General features: G+C 43.6%; 1 protein-coding gene across 1 annotated transcript in view; it reads right to left on the reverse strand.

Moving 5' to 3' along the window:
- The window catches only part of VOPP1 (VOPP1 WW domain binding protein), a 459612-nt gene that overhangs the window by 326345 nt on the left and 112141 nt on the right, over positions 1-21126 (reverse strand). The gene's annotated exons all lie outside the window — the stretch shown is intronic.

A 21126-nucleotide genomic window follows, 5' to 3' on the forward strand; every position in this document is an offset into this window, starting at 1 on the left:
TATGACTTGCTGATTAAATTATGACACTGTCCACCTCCAAATCAATTTCTGGCATACACATAGCAACAAATCACCTTGTTCACCTGCCCATGCCTATTGCGCAGCACTCGACTCCCAATATATGACTCTCCACCGCTGAATGTCTAACTCTTCTATGGAACAATATGTCAACCTCCAGTCAAGTCACATATCAGATCACGTGCCAGCACGTCATATCTTGCAATGAGTCCAACACACAGGAGTCAATCACACAACAGTTGCAAACACAACACAGGACAGACATATTAACTCTTACTGGATACTGCTGGGTCCGCAAATCGAGCCACTTCACCAATCGTGTAGGGGACTGGTCCACCTGTAAAACATGGAAGGGTAATATGTGCTCAATGTCTGCTCACTGTACAAAAGTTGGAAGAACAAATCACTGTGTGTGACATTTTATATGATAGAGCTGCACATCAGGCATGTAGACACCCCAGCAAACATGCATTGACGCTGTCACTCCAGTGAGTGAAAGACACACATATGCACATATGCACTGGCCCTAACAATCATGTGGTGCCAAACATGATTACTCAATTTTGTGCTTAATTCATTCCAGAAGGTACTCCCTTTCATCATTTGTAATTGGGAGACACATGCAAGGCCATATTCCTGGTGCACTGCAATACCAGTGACTCAGGTATTGTGGCTTGTGCATCAAGGCACAATGAGCAACTGGTGATGCTCATGTGAGTTGATTTGCGTTCAGGAGTTATTGTGCTTTCAGGGGTCCATTATCTGTGTGCCAGTGTTGTATGTAGGTTACATATGCCACATTCGTAGTGTACCCAGAGACGTATATGCCCCCAATGACAACATGATGGCAGGGATCCTGTGTGTTACTTGATGACAATGTTACACTAAACATGGATTGGCCACTTTTCTGATTCAAAACAACAAAAAGATGTATGCAGACAGTGTCTTATTTGATCATCCTTTAAAGAATGCATGGGCACTGGTGTAGTCATTGCAAATGAAATGTGTTACTCTGGGCCCTGTGTACCAGGTATTGTAAATCACACTTTGCCAGAATCAGTAACTTAGAATTGCCAAGTTGGGTGATCAGTGGTAGTACAACCGAACTGATACTGTCCGCTAATAAAAACATGGGTTAGGAGCTGTCCTATTTCTGCAATCATGATGAGGTAGGTCTCTATTTGAAAGCACCATGGGAATGGGTCACTTACAGGAATGCTGGCCTGCTGATCTTAGCATACCACCATGTCTATGACAGGCTTCATACTGAGAAGTTAACATTTGTACAAATGCTGCACTATATCAGCAGGGGCATACCAAAAGTAAATTAACAACCTATTTCATCACTAAAATAGTATAATGGAAGCAGTCAGTGGTCCCTTGCACAACATCATGCTAAAAATAGTTTGTGACCATGCATTCACAAAGAGCAGGGATCCCATGATGACCCATTCACTTTACAAAATAGTTTGGCTATGAAGTGACACAGATGGTAACTGCACTAGCTCAGTTCCAGCAATTGTGCCCATGCCAAAATGCTGTTGGGCCCTGCTACTCAATGATAGGATTTCAAAAAGTCACGAGATGAACCTGTTTTGTGCTACTGCAATCTGGTAGCATCCTGGCACATTTGGGTTTGAACATGTGAAAGATTATCTGTCCAGAGGTAAACACATAGAAACAATGAACTTAGGGCCAAATGTGTATTTTTCTTTTGTGTTGCATTTGCTTCATTTGTTTACACTACAGCTATGGAAATTAGCAAAATAGATTTGATTGTAGCAAGTGTGCTATACTTTTGCATCCAGAAATAATGCAAATGCAGCACAAACAAAGTATAAATATCGGCCTCAGATAATAGCAGAGGTTAGGAAGAGCTTTGTACGCATGGCCAGGAATACTGTTCAGACATGGTTAAAAGAAACTGGGGAATACATTGGTTCCTTGTATCAGCATGTGAAATACATCCCATTCCTGGTACACTCACAGGCCCTGATTTATGATTTTTTTGTGCTGCATTACCATCATCTATTGACGCAAAAGTGGCACTAAAATACAAGATAAATTTGTCTTTTGGTGCGGCTTTTGCATCAACAAATGACGGTAATGCGTTGCAAACATTGTATAAATCAGGGCCGCAGTTTGTTCAACTTGCAGTCCACATGTCCACAAACATTGCATGCAGCATCTCACGACATCTCCTACTGTCACTCCAGAGCATTGTACTGTACACATTAGTCAATTTTGTACTCATCAACAGGGCCACCAATCACCACACCCAGGTGGTCCAGCAGGTCCTGCTCTCGGGCCACCAGGCCAGCCCAGTGATGCTTCAACTGGTGGTCTTTGCGATGGCTGTTGAATATGGGCTGCAGGTGGAACAGCACCTTTGCCCACCTGAGCCTTCTTGCCTCCTTGTGATACCCCTGTATCACCGGTCCCCAGCCTCCAACATCAGGGGGAGGAAAAGGCACACCAGCCACACAAATGCCCCTAACTCCTCCTCACCCATTCGCCCCAGATGTGGCCTTCCCAACATCTCAAAGAAAATTAGGATAGAAAAGGGTAAAGAGGGAAAAACAGGGAAAGGAGGTAGGTAAAGGAAACTTGACTAACCCACAGACAGCCCAACAATACCCCAACTAACAATACCCACAAACAGACTCTCAACTGTACAAAGACAATTCTAATAACAATAAATGACAAAAAACACTTACACAGGATACCACAGACACTTACAAAACACCAAAATACAATATCAATAGCACACAGGAGACAAATTCACAATATTCACAGAGACAACTCAAGACACAGCTCCACAGTCTAGAATAATCAAAGTCTGCAAAGTGAAAGTGAAAGTACACCCACTGTACCATTTCTGTAAACAGGATATCCTATTACATCACTTCCTGTCTCAATTGCGGCCATTTTTTGGGGATTGCGTGAAAATTTGACACTAATGGTGTTTGTGTCAATATTTTTAGACGTATATGCATGAAAATTCTCCCGCATTCAAGGATTAATACATTTTAAATGGATAACCGCTTTCCTGGGGTGCGTTGGTGGAATTAATGCTAGGGACCAATTGATGTATAATGTGTGTGAGTGTCATTTTTTAATGCATATGTGTTATATTTTGACACATATGCTTCTTCGTTTGCATCAAACAATCTGTCTTAAACTGTGTTTGTGTGATTTTTCATTTTTTTCACATGCATGCAGCCTATAACTATGCAAAGATAGGATGGTATGACCTGCAGTGTGTGTTCTAGTATTTGGGCACATGTGGCAGACCATACTACTGCGGCCATTCTACTCATGTTGTTGTGCAGGATGAGCTCTCTTAACGGACGCAACAGCAACACAAACTTTGGAAATAAGATAGGTATTTTCTAGTTTGAGCAGGTGTTGCATCAATAGAGGACAGCAAGGCTACGCTACTATACAGATAGACTCATGGCCTGTGTGTTTCTGTCTGTGAATTGGCTGTTCAAATTATTGTTGTGCCTTTGTGGGAACGTCATGAGAAAATGTTGGCGTAATGTGCATGTATGAATGTGTTATAAATGTGTATAACAATCACATGCCATTCCTCAGTCATGATATTTGTGTCTTATATCTGTTGCGTCTTATTCTGTGTGTACTTCCTTGACTTTGGGGACAAAACATTTCCCATGACTAACTATACGCAGGATAGATTGAGGACGTTGATAATGGCTATATAAGATATGCTACACCTCACATGTAATGAAATGGTGGATACCACTTCATGGTCACTTGTGTGTATACTACCCATGAGTCAATCATTTGAACATGCTAGGTAGGTACAGTGTTTGTGACACAGAGTCTCAAATCCAATCCTAAAATTGTTATGTACGCCACAGTTTGAGTCATGTAAATGACCTATGTTTCTCCTGTGGCTGTGGAGGACCAGCAAACCATGCTACTTGTGTTCACATATTTCCAGTGGTTTATTGCACAAAGGTGTCCAGTTCTAGTGTGTGGCCATGTGTACCCTGTGTCAGTATTGGCCTCCATGTTGTGACAGTTACGTGCAGGTCTAGTCATGAGTCTGTGGAGCCAACCCTTGAATTAACAGAGTATCCTTCAAAGCAGATTTGACCAAAGGCAAAAGATCAACTAACGACACACATGGCACAGCTATGGCACAGCAGAACTTTTAGAAGGCTGACGACAGAGCAACCTTGGTGTGCTCAAATACGTCATGGATCAGTAATAGGAAACAGGCAGGTTTCATCACAACATTTGTACACAGGGTGGGCTCTAAAATTCCCACTGCAACAGGGAACATCAGTGCCTCTGTGCTGATTAATCTCACAGCTAGTCATCACGCAAGCCCCATCAAAAGTTGGCAGCAGAAGTGAATCTGTGTCTGGACCGTCTGGGCACAAACATGTTTTGTCCTTACATACACATTAGCAACCCTTGTTTATTGTGCTTGAGGCACAGTATCAAATCCATGCATAAAGTCATAATACACTGTCACTGTTTGGCACTAATGAATACATGCAAAACCAGACAAGGGATGGGGGCTAGATTACTCCATTTGAATACATGTCCCAGAACAGAATACGATAAGTAAACTGATTAAACTATACTATACATTAGAGGATTCATCGTAGAGATACCAGACACAATACCCCAGGAGGAAACAGAGGGCATGGAAAGCAACTATGAGACAAATGTAGCCACAGGGAACCTCTATGGTTAACGCAAAGACTGGAACCAGTCTGGCTAACAGGATGCAGTCTCTGTCAGGAACAAACATTAACAAGGCAAATACACAGTGAGCAGACTCTGACTGGAGCAAGCAGGAACAACACTGTGGGAACAAAAAACAGGTTCTGCTGTGGTCTGCACTGTTACACAATCTCCCAAGGGCTCTGGTACACAAGTGATTTGTACGCCAATGCACAACAAGGAGATTCAGAAAATGGCAGCTTCTAAGCAGTTCCATGTAGCAGCAAGGGCAGGGCAGGTTCAAATGGCTGGTCTGCATGGAAGTGCTCACAGGTGTGCACCTTCAGCCTCTCACAAGTTCTGGAGTTGAGAATCAAGTTCAAAGGGCAAACTGGACCTTTCACATGGGAAGCAATGGACAGCTGATTACAGGTCTTACCGACTACCAGGCAGTGCATTATCGGACCTTAAGTCCATGCAGATTGATGAACTATGATTATGGCATGCCATACTGAAGAGGGAAGCAGACAGGAGTCAGAATGGCAGTACGGGTGAGTATAGATGAAGAGTCTCAGGGTACAGATAGTCCATTTACAGCGCCCCCTACAGAAGGGTGGGGAGAGACTTAAAACATGAACGTGACAGGACTTATTACCTGGGATGGACTGCAGAGGGCATGTCTTGTGAGTAATGCTTGTCATACCTGGGGCACTTGTGCTATCCATTTTCAGATTTGATGTACGTCTTGTCACACATGCTCCTTGCAGAGTTAGCTGATGTCACACTTACTGCTGTCAATGGTCTGGTCATACATTCCTGTTATCAATGCAATTGCACATCCACTGCCTCATGTATGAAGCACTTTTCTACCTTATGATTGATGGTGTCTTAGTTGGGTGTCATATGCTGCAATGGACCATGTTGGCAACATGGATGTGTCTCATAGCTGTGGGCCTCTGATATTGCCCTTCAAATGTGAAATAGACAGGATATATGTCAATAACACTGTGTGTGATGTATGCTGTACATTCATAACCATCAAATGTGATGTGGCTTTTTCACTATGCAAATTTGTATTTCTGCAATGCTCCATGAGGCAAAACTCTGATTATGATTCCTAGAGATCATGTGATGCATAAATAATTACCCAGAGCATGATTGAGTGATGAAGTGAGGTGTTTAATTACATATGATAATAAAGTGGTGATGGTGACTATAGTTAGAAGAAGTTTTGTACGATGTGTTGTCTCTGACGCAATCCTACTGCGGTGTTTGGATGTTCCCCCTCATTTTCCCAGACAGCATCCTACTCTTCCTCATCTTCAGGCATTTGTTGATCCGAATCATAGAGGGGAATGTTCCTCCTCACACAAATGTTGTGCAGGATGGCACAGGTCAAAATGATCTTGCAGACCATTTCAGGGGAATATAGGAGGCTGCCTCTGGTGATGTTGAGGCACCGGAATCTGGACTTCAGGATGCCAAAAGTCCTCTCTACTATGGTCAGTGTCCTCCGATGTGCCTCATTATGGGCACACTCTGCTGCTGTGCTTGGGTTGGCAATTGGGGTCATGATCCATGGTTGGATCCTGTTACCTTGATCAGCTGAAAGAGAAAATTAGGGTAAATATTTTGTTGTTGGTTGCACTGTGATTGTCACTTTCCATGGCAGTTGTTATCTGTGACTCATCTGTGTTTGTGGTATTGTGTGGGATCCTAGGCTTCTGTGATGTTCTTTCTGCATTGGGTTGTTTGGCTATCAAAACAGGTGTTGACATGATATCAGTGGTATATCTAGAAACTTGCTGTTCAGTGTGTATCTCCCATGCATTTAGTAATGTGAAAGAAGTGTTCGTGTGCCTTCACTGGAGGTGACATGATACTTCCGCACACACAATCGATTCCACTCTGGTGGTACCATGGTTGCACTATGTGGCCTGAACATCCCATCCAATTCGACATATATAATTGCAGGTGAAATGCAACAGTGACACCCTTTGATTTGGCTAGGTGACAATGAACAACACATCTAAATGAGCTGGCAGCACTGAAGTGTTCACAATTGACAATGCACAATTATCCCATGTGTGACAAGTTCTATGCAAACCTATTTTTGTGCCCTCACCGAGTTGGCTCATGTGCAACAGTGTACCTACACTACTGAACTTGCTCCAGGTAAGCTGGCTAACTTGGTTGTGGGGGTGAAGGTTTTAGTGTAGGAAGGTCCATCTCCCTGTACATCTGTTATGTATATGGGAAATTGTCTAAATACGAATGTGTAGCAGTGTGCAATTTGCATTAGTGTCACAGCCACATGTTTTCATAGTACAGTCCTCTTCCTTATTGCTAGCTGGCAATGTCACTCCAGGAGTGAAGTGAGATGTTGGTACTGCCTCAATAATTCTATGTCACCTTCATTAGAGTCAGTGTCATCATGCTAGGTGTCTCATGGTGTTTGACCTGCAGCAACACACATTACACACCCCTTACACAGGACGTATTACTTGGAAGGGTGTGGGATTGCATGTAGCCTTATGTGATATTAAAAGCTTCATCTTCCAAATTGTACTGCCAGTTAAGGCCATGGCATTGTCACAGTGTGGTTTTAAATTGGTCTCATGTGGCTGTAGAGTGGCATCTCTTGGAATTTGCATCTGTCATTTGTCCATAGGTGTGTATCCCACTGGGTTAGGATATCAAACATGACTACCAGTGTCACACCTCAGTGTCTTCCTGGCCACATGTTAATGTAGTGGTGTATGTGTTGGGTGTCCTACAGGGTTGCTGTGCTGTGCGTACATTGCTAGGTTTCTGTACTTACCAACAAGTAGGCCATTACCATATCGTCCATCCTGGAAGTGCCGATTGATGGTGCTGTGGCGGAAGATGAATGAATCATGTACACTCCCAGGATACTTTGCCATATTGTTGCTGAACAATCCATGGTGATACACAATGGCCTGCACATTGATGGAGTGTGTGTGCTTCATGTTGCGGTATAGGTGCTCAGTTGCAGCAGGTGGAACAATCCGGACATGTGTACAGTCAATGGCACCAAGCCATGAATTTGATAAAAACCCTGTTTGGTCTCCTGCTGCTTCTGCTGTGTGTTGAGTAAGCTGATGTGGCGGGGTGTGAGGGAGATGATGGCATCAAGTACTTTGGGAAGGAAGGCAGAGAATGAGGGCTGTGAGATCCCGGCAACCAGGGCACCAGTGGTTTGAAAAGAGCCACTTGCCAACATGTGCAGGACAGCTAGCAGCTTGGTCTCTGGTGGAATGCTGTGGGGTGTCTGCAAGCTGGCTGCCAACTGTGGCTCAATGTGGTGCAGCAGCTGCTGTATGGCTTGCCAATTTAGTCTGTACCTCTGGATGATGTCATGTTCCCTGAGGCCCTGAAGGGTTGTCCTGGTCCTGAATATCCTCTCCTGCCTTCTGCGTTGCCTTTGGGGTCCATGTTGGTGTGGTGGTAGCTGCTGCTGTTGCTCTTGTGCTCTGCGTCTTCGTGCATGCTGCTTGAGTAGCACATCCATGTCTTCTTTTTTGAGCAATGATGTTGCTTGTGTGAGTTTTCCTTACGTGGTGGTGTGTTTGCCCCATTTTAACCCCTGCTCTGACCCAGGCATTAAAATTTGGTGCAAATCGGGATTTGTGCCATTTTCCAGCTCCGCCTACCAGACGTGCACCATATTTGCACAGTTGGATAAATATGGCGCACAGGTTTTTTATAGTCATTTTTGGGATGGGAATGCCTACCTTGCATATCATTGGCCCAAGGCGGTTTCACGCATCCAGAAAATAGCTCACACTAGGATATTTTGACGTTAGACGGGTCTAGCATCAAGGTATAAATATGGTGTTAACTTTGTGCGGGATTAGCGTAAAATAAAATATGCTATTCCGGCGCAAAGGGAGTATAAATATGGGCCTCAAACTACTAAACATCAACACATTAGACACTCCTACAAAATATTGATTAGCAACAGCACAACCTGAACATTATTATTAACATTCAAAGCAGATGATGATGACATCGGTAAATCATCAAAATACAGTTTTAACTATTAATTTCAGAGCTGAGCCATTCCTAACACTAACCCGAATTAGGACTTGTATGTGTGGGAATGGGCTAATACGTGGGCAAAAGCAAAAATAAAAGAAGACAAAAATAATTTGGAACATCTAACTAGGGCCACTAACTTAAAAATATGCTTGTGTAAGTGACTAAGCTTAAAAAGGAAACAAGAAGCCACAATTAGTTATACCTCTCCTCATGGGACAGCATACAGGATGATTCCACAGGAATAGTCACCTTCTCCCAGCGTCAGTTGATAGCTGCATCAGGATGGTGCAGAACACAGGCTGCACATAGGACAACTCAGCAGTTCAGAATTAGTTGGCCTTATTAGTACTGAACCACATAACAGAATAGGGCAGTTCAGACAATGATGAGGAAACTCATCAGGATACTCAGAGAAGAGGTCTGAGAGCAAACTAAGCGAGTATAGAAATGACTCCAAAGAGATCCCATGATGGACTGACTTCCATTCCAAAGTTTTTCACTAATTAAAATAACCAAAATCCATTAGATTGGTCCTTCGGGGTGCACGCTGGGCGTCAGTTTCAGCATCCAATGGTAAACGATGGCACCACCAGGTTTGCAAATTTCAGAAATCTTCTCTGCAATAGTCCATTGCTTCTACTACGACTGCATGAAATTCTGCCAAAACATTACATTTTCTAATAAATTGCAACTTACAGTTCCTTTCATATGATGCACAATAGACTAACTATGAGCACTGAGATTTCCTGTCCGATTCAGAAGTTAGATCAAATATTGTTACATTAACTAAACTAGAAACATGCTCTTCTCTTGCAATACAACAGAATATTCAACATTTCGTTAGCTACCTAGGGAAGGAATTCAGATCAGAAGGAGTAGAATAAACAAAAAATGTTCCATTGCTGCTTGCAAAATGAATTTTCAGGTCTAGTCAAGTTAAGGAAGCCTAAATACACATTAATATATTTAATACATTAATAAATCTATTGTGCACCTTACAATTCAAATAATATGCAAAACAAATTATTTACTTGCAAGCATTATGTATGACATTAGAACAATGTTAAATGTAAATTTAATTTTCTTTGCTTGTTAAGGGAATTCATTTGATTCAATAAAAGTGTTTAATTCATATTCTTATAATACTCGTATTTTATTTCTACCTTTTCTTCTTGAAAACAATTCTTTCATTTTAATATTCATTAATAATTCACTCAAATTACAAAAGCATGTCTTCATGTTAAACATGATGTCAAAAATACAAATGTTAGGCACAAATGTCCACCACTATTTAACTATGCATATTTTTATTTCTAGGTTATTTTCTCTGTTAGGCAATTAAAACTACAGATAAGCAGTCATATGCTACTGCTATGCCACTAATGTATTAATAAAACTTGATCTCTCTCCGGCACAGGTGCTTTTAGTGAGGTAAGGTAAGGTGTCTGTCGGATTTCAAGAGGAAATATACACACACAGACAAAAACGCATGCACACACTCTTCCCCCTATCTGTTTCGAAAGACTTAAAATTTTTTGGTTGTTTCACAAAATAATGTTTTTTCTCTCACTTAGTACCCCTTCCAATCATATTCCTCTCCTTTTCCACTGCCCCTTAAGCCCAACTCATGCACCCTGCTTGTCGCACAATGTCTTTTAACATTATATGCCAGTGTGATAGTTGGGAAATCTTAAGTTCACCCATCCCCCACTCTAACGGGCCAAGCTACGCCCCCTCTATAAATGGAACTAAAATACAACAGTACAATTGCTACAGTAAATCAAGCATGTTCCTGTCTCAGAAAGTAACAGCATCAATGGCTGCATAAAATGTCTAGACCTTTACAAGTAAACCCCCAAGTCAAGCACACACACAACATCACTACACAGAATAGCCACAGAACGAGAAGCAGTAGTATAAGCAAGCCTCCATCACAGGAGGAAAAGCGATAGCACAGACAACTGTAGTCAAGTTTCATTCACATAGAACAGGTACAGCACGTCAGCATTGGTGGAAGGTTCCATCACAAAAAGAGCAGGTACCTTTCTCACATCAACAGAATAAGCCTTCCTCACACAACGGGCATAGCACAGGCAACTGCAGTCAAATCTTCAGTCCTACACACAAAACCACAAACAGACCACACTAGGTGCAACATGTAAGAATAAAGGAAGATTTATTAACATAGAACAGGCACATCATGGCACCAGTGTTGCCAGTTTCCCTCCCACAAAGAGCAGATACATAGTTCAGCAGCAGTACAAGCTTTCCTTACACACTGAGTAGGTGCACAAAGAGGCGACCCTCCAGTTATTCAGTACAGCTCTTCACCCTATTCCCTCAGCAGATACACAGCCAGCTACGCTTTTCATTTCTGCAGTCATTACAGCACAGCACAATTGGAAATGGCTCTTTTGTTCTCTGCTCACAGCCTCTAAAACCTTTAACTGTATCAGAACAAGGGCTGCCCAGAGAGAGACGTCACTTTATAAACACTCCAGGCACCACTCCCATCCTTGCCACCTCCAGGGATTGTTTCCACTGATTACACTCTAGGCAGTGCTGCTTATTACCGATAGCCATTCATTATACACTGCAGGAGCCTGAAGGAAGAAACACACTGACTTCATGAGCGAGATGGCAAGACTGTGCCCAGTCAACAATAAAAGCAGCAATGTCATTTATTTATTTATGCCTTGTTGTCGGTGAACTATGGTCAATATTTCTTGAAGCACTTAGAATCACATCCCCAGTCATGGTGGCCATACACAATGGAATGCCTGAAAAATACATATTTAATAATAAAGTAAACACAAGTATGGAAATATGTAGCTAGCAACAAGATATAAAATTGTACTGGGCATCTGCCTTAAGTTATTCTGCCAATATGAAGGTCCTTCCAGTTCCTTTCGATTTCTCTACCTTTCAAGCTTAAAGGTTGTGGATGTTGCTGAGCTCACTCTGTTCCGGATCATTTCCAAAAATAATGAAATGTTTTTCCATTTCAGGGTATGTTATATGTCTGACCAGGCTTTTTTTCTCTTTTAGGGAGAGGAGAGGTAAGACTAAAAACTTTGTAGCCTCTGTTGCCAAGAACAACAAGCAACACACAGCACACATCTGGCTCAATGCATTGACCTTAGTGGCTAACCCAACTCTGACTGAAAGCAGTGCTTAATTTGTAAAAGAATGAGTGCTGCTACTCACAGCCCTGCTCCAGGGCTGCTATGAAAAATCAGTGGTCCGAATACGAAGGTTCAGTAGTGCTGAATTCACCTCAGGCATTTTTAATCAACTTCCTGGCCGTTCTGCCCCTTTATCTCTTTCTTGCTAGTCTCAGCTTTCACCATATCTGCCTTTTTTCACCTTATTCTTCCCCTTCCCTTCCTGTTTGTGTGTGTTTGTCTCTCTTGCTCTTAGTTAATATCTGATGAGGAAAAGGACTTGCCGGTCCCAAAAAATGACTACCAGAGGGCCCCACTGACAACCACTGGTTTAAATTAGGCACTGACTGAATGCCAAGTCACGTGGATGACCCTGGACACTAACCTCACTTTCAAGGAACACAATGCCAAAAAAACAATGAGAGGCTGGTATCAGCTCTCTCTTGTAAAGAAAGTCAACCCATTTCTTTCAGAGAGCAATTTCTGAACTGCTGTTCAAGCTCTTGTACTCTCTTGTACTATCGGGAGAGTGGTAATACCTTATTCCATGGCCTCCCCGACTCCACACCAGCACTCTTTAGGGCATGCTACACATCACAGCACATTTCATTCAGGGCCTGAAAAAATCTAATCACATCCACCTCATCCTGATAGAGCTTCAGTGGCTTCCTTTGCTGGCCTGGACTTTCTTCAAAGCCATCTGCATCATTTACAAAGCCATCACAGCCAGAATCCTTCTTATCTTGCAGAAAAGCTTGTCATCTCTAGTGGTTCTCGACACACCCACTGCCAGGACACCTTCTGACTGCAGACTAAGAAGTGTAAAAATGAAATCACACAGCAGCCAGAGTTTTTCAATTTATACACCCTGGATCTGGAACAACATTCCCGTATCCATTAGGGCCTCTCCAAAGCAGCTTCAGTTCAGGAAAGAGCTGTAGATTCACCTTTTTAAACAACACTACATCACAGTATATTAACTATTGACAACCCAGCTTCCTGTCCTATTACTGGTTGGCATTATGCTTGTCTTTGACCATGTACAGCAATCTGCTGCCTTTTACCTGGGTTTGTGCTATAGAAATATCATATACATACACACATAAACACATATACAATGAGCCAAAAGGTCTGGCCTAATGTACTAACACACAAAAGCAGCATTTGTGGATGTGTAGATGTCAGCTCATTAAAGTTAGACCCACTGGATTTTGGAAAACTATTTTAACAAGAAAACAGCGCAAGTAAGAACAATGGTATGAGCCAGATGATGAAAACAACATGAATATTCATACAAAGGAAACAGCAGGAAACAAAATGCAGTGAAAGTCAACAAGAAAGAGAGAGAGGAAAGAACAATGTGGTAAACAAACAAGTAAAGCAAACATGGATCCTGACACAAACAATATAAAAGCATGTGACAGTGTGTTGGACTTGGCCCTCTCTGCCTGCTGGGTAACCCCCAAACTTTTTACCTTCACCTTCCAGTTTTCTGAACCAGGTTTTTTTGGATTTTAGGACTCTGCACACTTTACCACTCCTAACTAGTGCTAAACTGCTTGTCCTCTCAACCTTCAAACATGGTGAATTGGCTCATATCCAATTGCATATTTAATTTACGTATAAGTCGCTAGTGCTATTGCACTACATGAACATAAGGTCTGTATATTAAATGAGTGGATCTACATCAATGATTGTGCTACCCACTTAAGTAGCCCTTTAAACCTGCCTCAGGCCTGCCATTGAAGCCTGTGTGCGCAGTTTTAGATTTCCATTTCAACGTGGCAAATCAAACCCTTAGCCAAGCCCAAACCTTCCTTATTAATATATAAGTCACTGCTGGGGTAGGTCCTGGACAGCCCTGAATGCAGGAATCAGTGTATTTAAAAAGTGGGCATGTACTTTTAAGTTTTAAATGTCATGGTAGTGAAAAACGATTAAATTAGTTTTTCACTTCTGTAAGGCATAGGTAAAGGTCATTTTATCACAACGATTATATATTTAATTACAGGAGGGATACGTGTTGTAATTTTATCACAGTATAATTTGTTCTTTCAATATGCTCCCTTTGCATAACCTTTTCTTTTCACCTCTCCCCTGCTCCACTATTCTTCCTCAGAGTTGGTACATATCAACATTCCATTGACAGTAGAAATAGCAGGTCTTTGTGAGGAGTTGAGTTCTCAGCAACTGATGTGGCTGAGATACTGTCATTTGCTAGCCCATAAACACTCACTTTTATTACTTATTGGGGTGTTTTTACTTTATAATACTACCTCTCCCATAGATTAACATTGGGTTACCTTATTACATTTAATAAGTGATAACATTCAATCGGGAGCAAGTAGGAATGTCAAGTTTGGTGTCTAAAGAATTTTAATGTAAAATCTTCAGATTTTAAGTCACAATTATAAAAAATTCTATTTTTACAAAGTTGGAATTCTTTTGTCCCAACTGTTCAGTGCTCGCTACCTGTATCTTGGTCACATGGCTAGGTGTAGCTGGAAGCTGGTCTTTGTGTATTACTCCCAGACAGTGAGACAAAGGTAATAGGTATTGGCAGAATTTGAGGCCAGGGCAGGGAGGCAGGAAATTCCAAACACCCCTGGGGGTGGAACCCTCTAAAATCCTCTCTTACTTCAAAGCTGGCACCAAGTATAAATATTGGACCCCCAGATTACACTATTCACTATACTCTTCGACCTGTAGATGCTGCAAAATAAGAATGCCTTGCCACACAGCAGCTTGACACCTGCCCTGCTTGCTAAGATGGAAGACTGGACCTGCACACTTCAGCCTAGGATGAAGTGACTCCCAGAGTCAGCTGACTGACCTCCTGTTCTGAGCTACAGGGTCAGAACAAGATTCGGAGGCCTCCCTGCATCTGCCAGCTGACCTGCTGCCTTGACCTGCAACTGCCTGAGCCCTGCTGGCCTCTCCTGGAGTGTAGTCCTGATCTCCAAAAAGTTCCTCTAAGGTCCTGGACCCTTGGTGTGACATCAGTTGAGCTCCCGCTCCGAGAAACGGCGAAATCCTATTTTGGACTGAACATGACCATGAACAGACCCGTTCGCACCAAGATCTTGCAGCCCACACTGACCAGCACTCCGGTGAACCCGACTCTTCATGCAACTGCAACCACCAGTGATGACCTGCATTGAGAGATATGCAGCTCGTGCTACAGTATCGATAGCCAGCAGTGATCGCCAATGCAAATCTCCAGCAATAACCGTTCACAATGCCTGACAAGATCTTAGCACTACAGCAATGATCGTCCTCGACCCATGGCCTACCCTTTGCACAACAGCAACGATAATCCGCAAGACTCTCCCTGATCCTAGCAGCCTTCTCTGCAGTGAACAGAACTCTTCGCATTAGACTTTAGAAGGTAACTATTTCAGTGAGACTAACCTGGTCCCTGTACCTGGCCTGCTATCCATTGCCTGAACTTGTGACTTTCACCTGGTCACACACAACCAGACAATAGCAGGTGCTTCAAGCTTTTAGGCGCTACACTTATGTTACATTTTTAAAACTTCATATCTCTGTTTCTATTGATTGGACTTTTGTTGTTTTCATCTCAAATAATTTATTACATTTTAATAAGTTGGTGTGGGATTTGATTTTGTTGTGTTGTGTTCTCCCTTTACTACTGTTTGAAGTGCTGCATAAATACTTTACACATTGCCTCTAAGTTAAGCCTGACTGCTTCTTGCCAAGCTACCAGAGGTTTGAGCACAGATTAATTTGGGGTTTGCTTGTGATTCATCCTGACAAGAACTGTGGTTACTGCTTGAGTAGGGCTTCACCCCTCCTCAACCAACAACCCAATTTCCTACACATTAAAAAAAAACGACTTTCAGCATACAAACCACGTACAAGTTAAGTAAAGTATGATACTTATCTACACTTTTATTGTACAATGAATGCCCTGAGTTGCAACGCAAGCACTCCATAGGAATTGCAATGACACACTAATCAGCCAACAGCATGAATAAAAAATACTCCTCTGATCAGAGCCAAAAATACTCCTCTGATCAGAGCAGGTGAAATAAATAGATGAGCTGTCAAGCCAGGCATTAAAATCAAGGGCTTGTCAGGCCGTCACTGTTTTAAAGCCTTGTGGCCCAGCCTGAATCAAGGTTTTCTATCTTCTCAGTGTTACTGCACTCTTGTTTATAGCGAATCATGAATCAACTACTAGGAAAAAGGATTAGCTGACAAAAAACTTACGTTGCATCTCCAGAAATCAAATATTCATTAGCAGTAATGGCTTCTTATCTAATTAGGGTCCAATGTAATTTTGCAACTAATGTGAAAGCCTTGTTCATAAAATATATACAACCTTTTTGTTCTTCCAGGCTGAGGAAATAGATATGTTTGTTCCACAACGTGTTCACACATGCCGCAGGCGTGCCCTCAATGAATAACTGAACTAATTCCTTTTAAATACCATCTCGTCAGATGTTTCAGGATGAAGTTATCCAAATGTGGAGATGCCTTTCAAGTTGGCATTCCACAAAGTAATGGACAAAATCACATGATTCCAACATACTTAGTTCTAACAAAATTCAATTTTCTGTGACTTTGTTGAATTCTCATACTCAAATGACTCTAAACCCTAACAAAAGCAGAATTGTCTGTCAGCAGCAGAGAGCAAGAGATTATCATTAAATGAACTATGAAAACATATGTCACTAAAGTGATGGTTTATATCTGTAGAGGAAGATAACACAGTTTTTGTCCTTTGAGAATGTGTAATGCGATTTTATGATTTATACCATTATTTTGTATGTTTTTTCAAAGAAACCACAGTCATCCATGTAAGTGCAGCGTATCTCTCTGTGACCACTATGATGTCTGTTTAATGTGGAAATCGGGTTTTCGTAGAGATGCAGGACAGTTTGAATACTCCAGGTTTCATCTGATTCTGAAAAGGTAGGGAGAAACTTACATCTGCACCAAACTGGTAGCCTGATAAGCCTGACTGCATATGGAGGGTTCAGCGGAGAGCAAACACAGTCTAGTCTCTCTGCGGGAGCATTTGGGGCAGGAACTGATGTACAGGGGATGGGATTGGTGGAGGGGTGTGTGGGGGAGGGAGTACAAGGTGGGTTTAGATAGGTGGAAAAACGGGGGAAGTTTTAGGTAGGTTTTGGGTGGTTGTGGCATGGCTCAGGGAAATGATGCAGCCGCGGTGTGGGCTGTGCTTCACCTTCACAGGAGCAGGACGAATGGAGTGAGGTAATGGACGAGAGAGGTGTGGAGGATGAGTGTGCTATGGACGAGGAGGTGGTTGTAGAATTGGATTACGAGGAAGAGTCGAATGAATGGGAAGAAGGGGAGATTCGAGAAGGCGAGGTGAGCAGAGAGAAAGGGATGGGGAAAGGGTACAGGAGTGACGCAAATCCCCTCTTCCATTTCTGTTTCACATGTGACAGAGGCGGATGGTACGTTGCAAGGAGCAGCACGCAAGGAGGAGCGAGGGCGTCAGGTGCCAACAGCGGCACACAGCGCCGTGGCCAGAGTTCATGGTAAGGGCGAATGGTGGTTGGTATGGGGTAGTGGTCATGGTACGGCTGTGTCAAAAACGCCCAAGTCCTTTGGGGTACATCATCATTCCATTCACAAAGCACCTGTGTCTAGTGCGACACAGGTAGGGGACGGTAAGATATTGGCCATACCGGACGCTGCTGGTATTGGTGAAAGTGCGAGACCAACACCGTTGGAAAAAGATGAGGATGATAAACTGGGGTATGGGCATAAGAAGAGGCTTCCGTACCTGGGTTTGGTGATGCCATTGGGTTCGCACGTGGCGGACTAAACAAAGGCTCGGATTTGGCGGCATGAGTATGTTGATGTTTTTAAACTGTTGCACAGGGACATACAAGCGAAGGAAGGTTCAAAAGAGGAGGAATGGGAGTTAGCTAGCCGGCCCCAGGTGCCAATTACTATGGATAATTGGACTTCTGCTTTTCTAATATATGCTAGTATATATTGTGAGAAGTTTCCTGACAGAGCCATCACGCTCTTCAAATATATGGACATCATTAGGAAAGCACAGATGCATTTTGGGGTTTTGCCTGGCTCAATTATGATGAGGAGTTTCGATCAAGGGTAAGTGTGAATCTGGACAAGCCTTGGGGGATGTGGACTCCGAGCTTTGGATGCAATGGATGACTTCCTCACATTCGGCGGCCTCCACTCGTACCGTGAGTGGTCTCCCAGTGATCTACAAGCCTTTTCAGTCCCGTCCCGCCCCAGCAGGGGCAGGGATGGGACAGCGACCTCAGGTTCCAACCTCAGGGGCATGCTGGAATTTCAATAAAGGTTTATGCTTCAGACATCCATGCAAGTGTTCTAAATGCGGGGGTTAGCACCAGGTCAATATTGCTTTTCCCTCAATAGTCCAGTGGAATAGTGGAGAGCAGCTAGGGGTAGAAGGATGCAAGGTGCTCCTGCGCCAAAGGGTGCCTACGCCAATTAAGCTAGTGGTATTGCGGCCCTGACTTTTCATGTACCCTGACAGGGATATGGTGAACAAGCTGGAATGGGGTTTTCTGAAAGGGTTTCCGATCGGTTACCAAGGGTCAAGACACAGGAGAGGGGCAGGCAATTTGCGGTCTGCCAAGGACATGCCACAGGTGGTAGCGGACAAATTGGGAAAAGAAGTCGCTGAAGGTAGAATTGTGGGGCCCTTTTTCGATTGGCCTATGGATGAATTGATGATCTCTCCTCTGGGTGTGGGTCCCAAGAAAGCAGCCGGAGGGAGCGTCGGTGAATGATTTCATTGCTCCTGAAGATACGCGGGTGGTTTATGCGTCCGTTGGCGATGTCATCTGGCTTGTTCGGGGATGTGGAAAAGGGTCCCAGTTACCAAAATGTGACATCAAGGCATCTTTCAGGCTTTTGCCCATTCACCCGGAGGATTTCGGTTTGTTGGGTATGCAGATGGATGAGGCGATTTTTGTGGACAGAGTCCTCCCGATGGGATGCGCCATTTCCTGTGCACTTTTTGAGATGTTTAGCACCTTCCTGCAGTGGAGTTTTGTGAAAGAGTGCGGACATCGGGAGGTGACTCATTATCTGGATGATTTTTTTGTTCGTGTGGAAGGCTGGCTCAGATGCTTTTGGATGGGCTTTGGCATTGTTGAGAGATTGCAGGGGAAATTGGTGTTCCATTGGCCCCCGAGAAGACTGAAGGGCCAAGTTGTGTGTTGACTTTTTCGGGAATTGAGCTGGACACGGTTAGCCTGGTAGCTTGTTTGCCACTTAGGAAGGTTGCAGAGATCTTGGATTTTTTTAGTCAAATGCGATCACTGAATAAAATTGAACTACGCAGGGCGGAGCAGTTGTTGGGCTACCTTAATTTTGCATGCAGGGTCATCAGGGGGGCAGGACTTTTTGCAGGCGCCTTGGCCTTGCCATGTCAGGTGCTTCCCTTCCACATCACAGGATTCGAGTGTCGATAGGCTTATGGGAGGATGTCAGAGTGTGGGAAACTTTCTTGACGCAGTTTAATGGGGTCTCCATGATGTTTCGGGAGAAGGATACATCTGGCAAGTACAACTTTTCTTGGATGCTGCAGGAGCTACTGGTTTTGGTATTTTTTGGGATGGAAGGTGGTGTGCGGAACAGTGGCCGGCACATTGGTTGCAACAAGGTAGGTGTATTGCCTATTTGGAGTTTTTTCTGCTTTTGGTGGTTTTGATGGTCTGGGGAGACGAACTTGCTAACAGGACAGTGGTGTTTCATGTGGACAATATGACAGTGGTGGACCTAGTGAGCAGGCAGAGGGCAAAAGATGTGAGAGTGTTTCGCCTCTTGAGATGTTTCATCCTCAGATGTTTGTCACTGAATGTAATATTTAAAGCTGGCCACATTCCGGGGGTAAATAATGCTATTGCAAATTCCCTGTCTCGTTCACAGTGGCACCGTTTTCGCAGTTTGGCACAAGACGGCGGTCCCGGACGACATTTGGGAGTGGGGAGCATGAGGATCATTAAACTGGTAGATATGTCGCTGGCAGAATCCACCCAAAAAAAATACTGTCTGGCGTGGTTGGAATTTCAGAGCTTTTCAAATTGTGAAGGGGATTTTTGGGTGCTGAATGAGTCAGTGCTGAAGTCTCATACGCTGCGTTTTGTTTTATTCTTAATCACGAAAGGTTTGTCGCCCGCAACAACTGGGGGCAAGTTGGCAAGGGTTTGGTTTTAAGGAAGTTGTTTTTTGGTTGGGACTCAGCTAAGGACAATATCCTAGGGAGAATGTTGAAAGGATAGGGTAGGACCAGGGGGAGTGTATGGAACGAGGCAAGGGAACCCATTACGTTTGAATTATTGCTGGAGATGTTGCATGTTTTGCCGGTGTGTTGTTCTGATGCACATGAGCTGGCGTTGTTTAGCCTGTGCATGGTGTGGATGTTTTTGGGGGCTTTCTGTGTCTCTGAGCTTTTGGGAGTGGGAAAAGCGGTAGGAGTGAGAGCGGCCAATGCTTGTTTGAGCGGAGAACGTTTGAGCATATGGCTGCGGAAGTCAAAAACTGACCAGATGGGCTGGGAAAAGTGGGTTTGGATGGAGAAAGGGGGAATGCAGCTGCTTGTCCGGTGAGGGAGTGGTGTTCATTTCAGCCACAGATGCATAGGGGCATAGTTGTAGTGTTTAGGCATGACAATGGGGAGAAGGTGACGGCTTTTCAATTGTTGGCAGTCACCTTCTCCCCATTGTCATGCCTAAACACTACAACTATGCCCCTATGCATCTGTGGCTGAAAGGAACACCACTCCCTCACCGGACAACACTGCGACGTGTAGGAAGAAGGGCACAGTGCTATAGGACACATTATTTTCGAATAGGCACAGCTACCACGGCTGCACAATTGGTTTGGGGCTGGGCTCAGATCAAACGGATTGCCAGGTGGAGGTCTAGCTGCTGCGAGCAATATGTGCGGCCTTGAGTTGGGGGGGTGGAAAACAAATGATCATTATCGCAAGTGTTTTGTTTGCAAATCCCGTTGACATTTTTTCTTCTTGCAGGTTATGTAGAGGGCCCAAGAGTGGGAAAAAGGACACTTGGGTGATGGGCCACTCATTTGTACATTGAGCGGCGAAGTATGCCGAGCAGCAGATCTATGGACGATCTTTGGGACTTCCGATTTGCCAACACAAAGTGGTATGGTGGAG

This window comes from Pleurodeles waltl, chromosome 2_1 (genome assembly GCF_031143425.1).
Source record: "Pleurodeles waltl isolate 20211129_DDA chromosome 2_1, aPleWal1.hap1.20221129, whole genome shotgun sequence".
In the NCBI taxonomy this organism is placed as follows: domain Eukaryota; kingdom Metazoa; phylum Chordata; class Amphibia; order Caudata; family Salamandridae; genus Pleurodeles; species Pleurodeles waltl.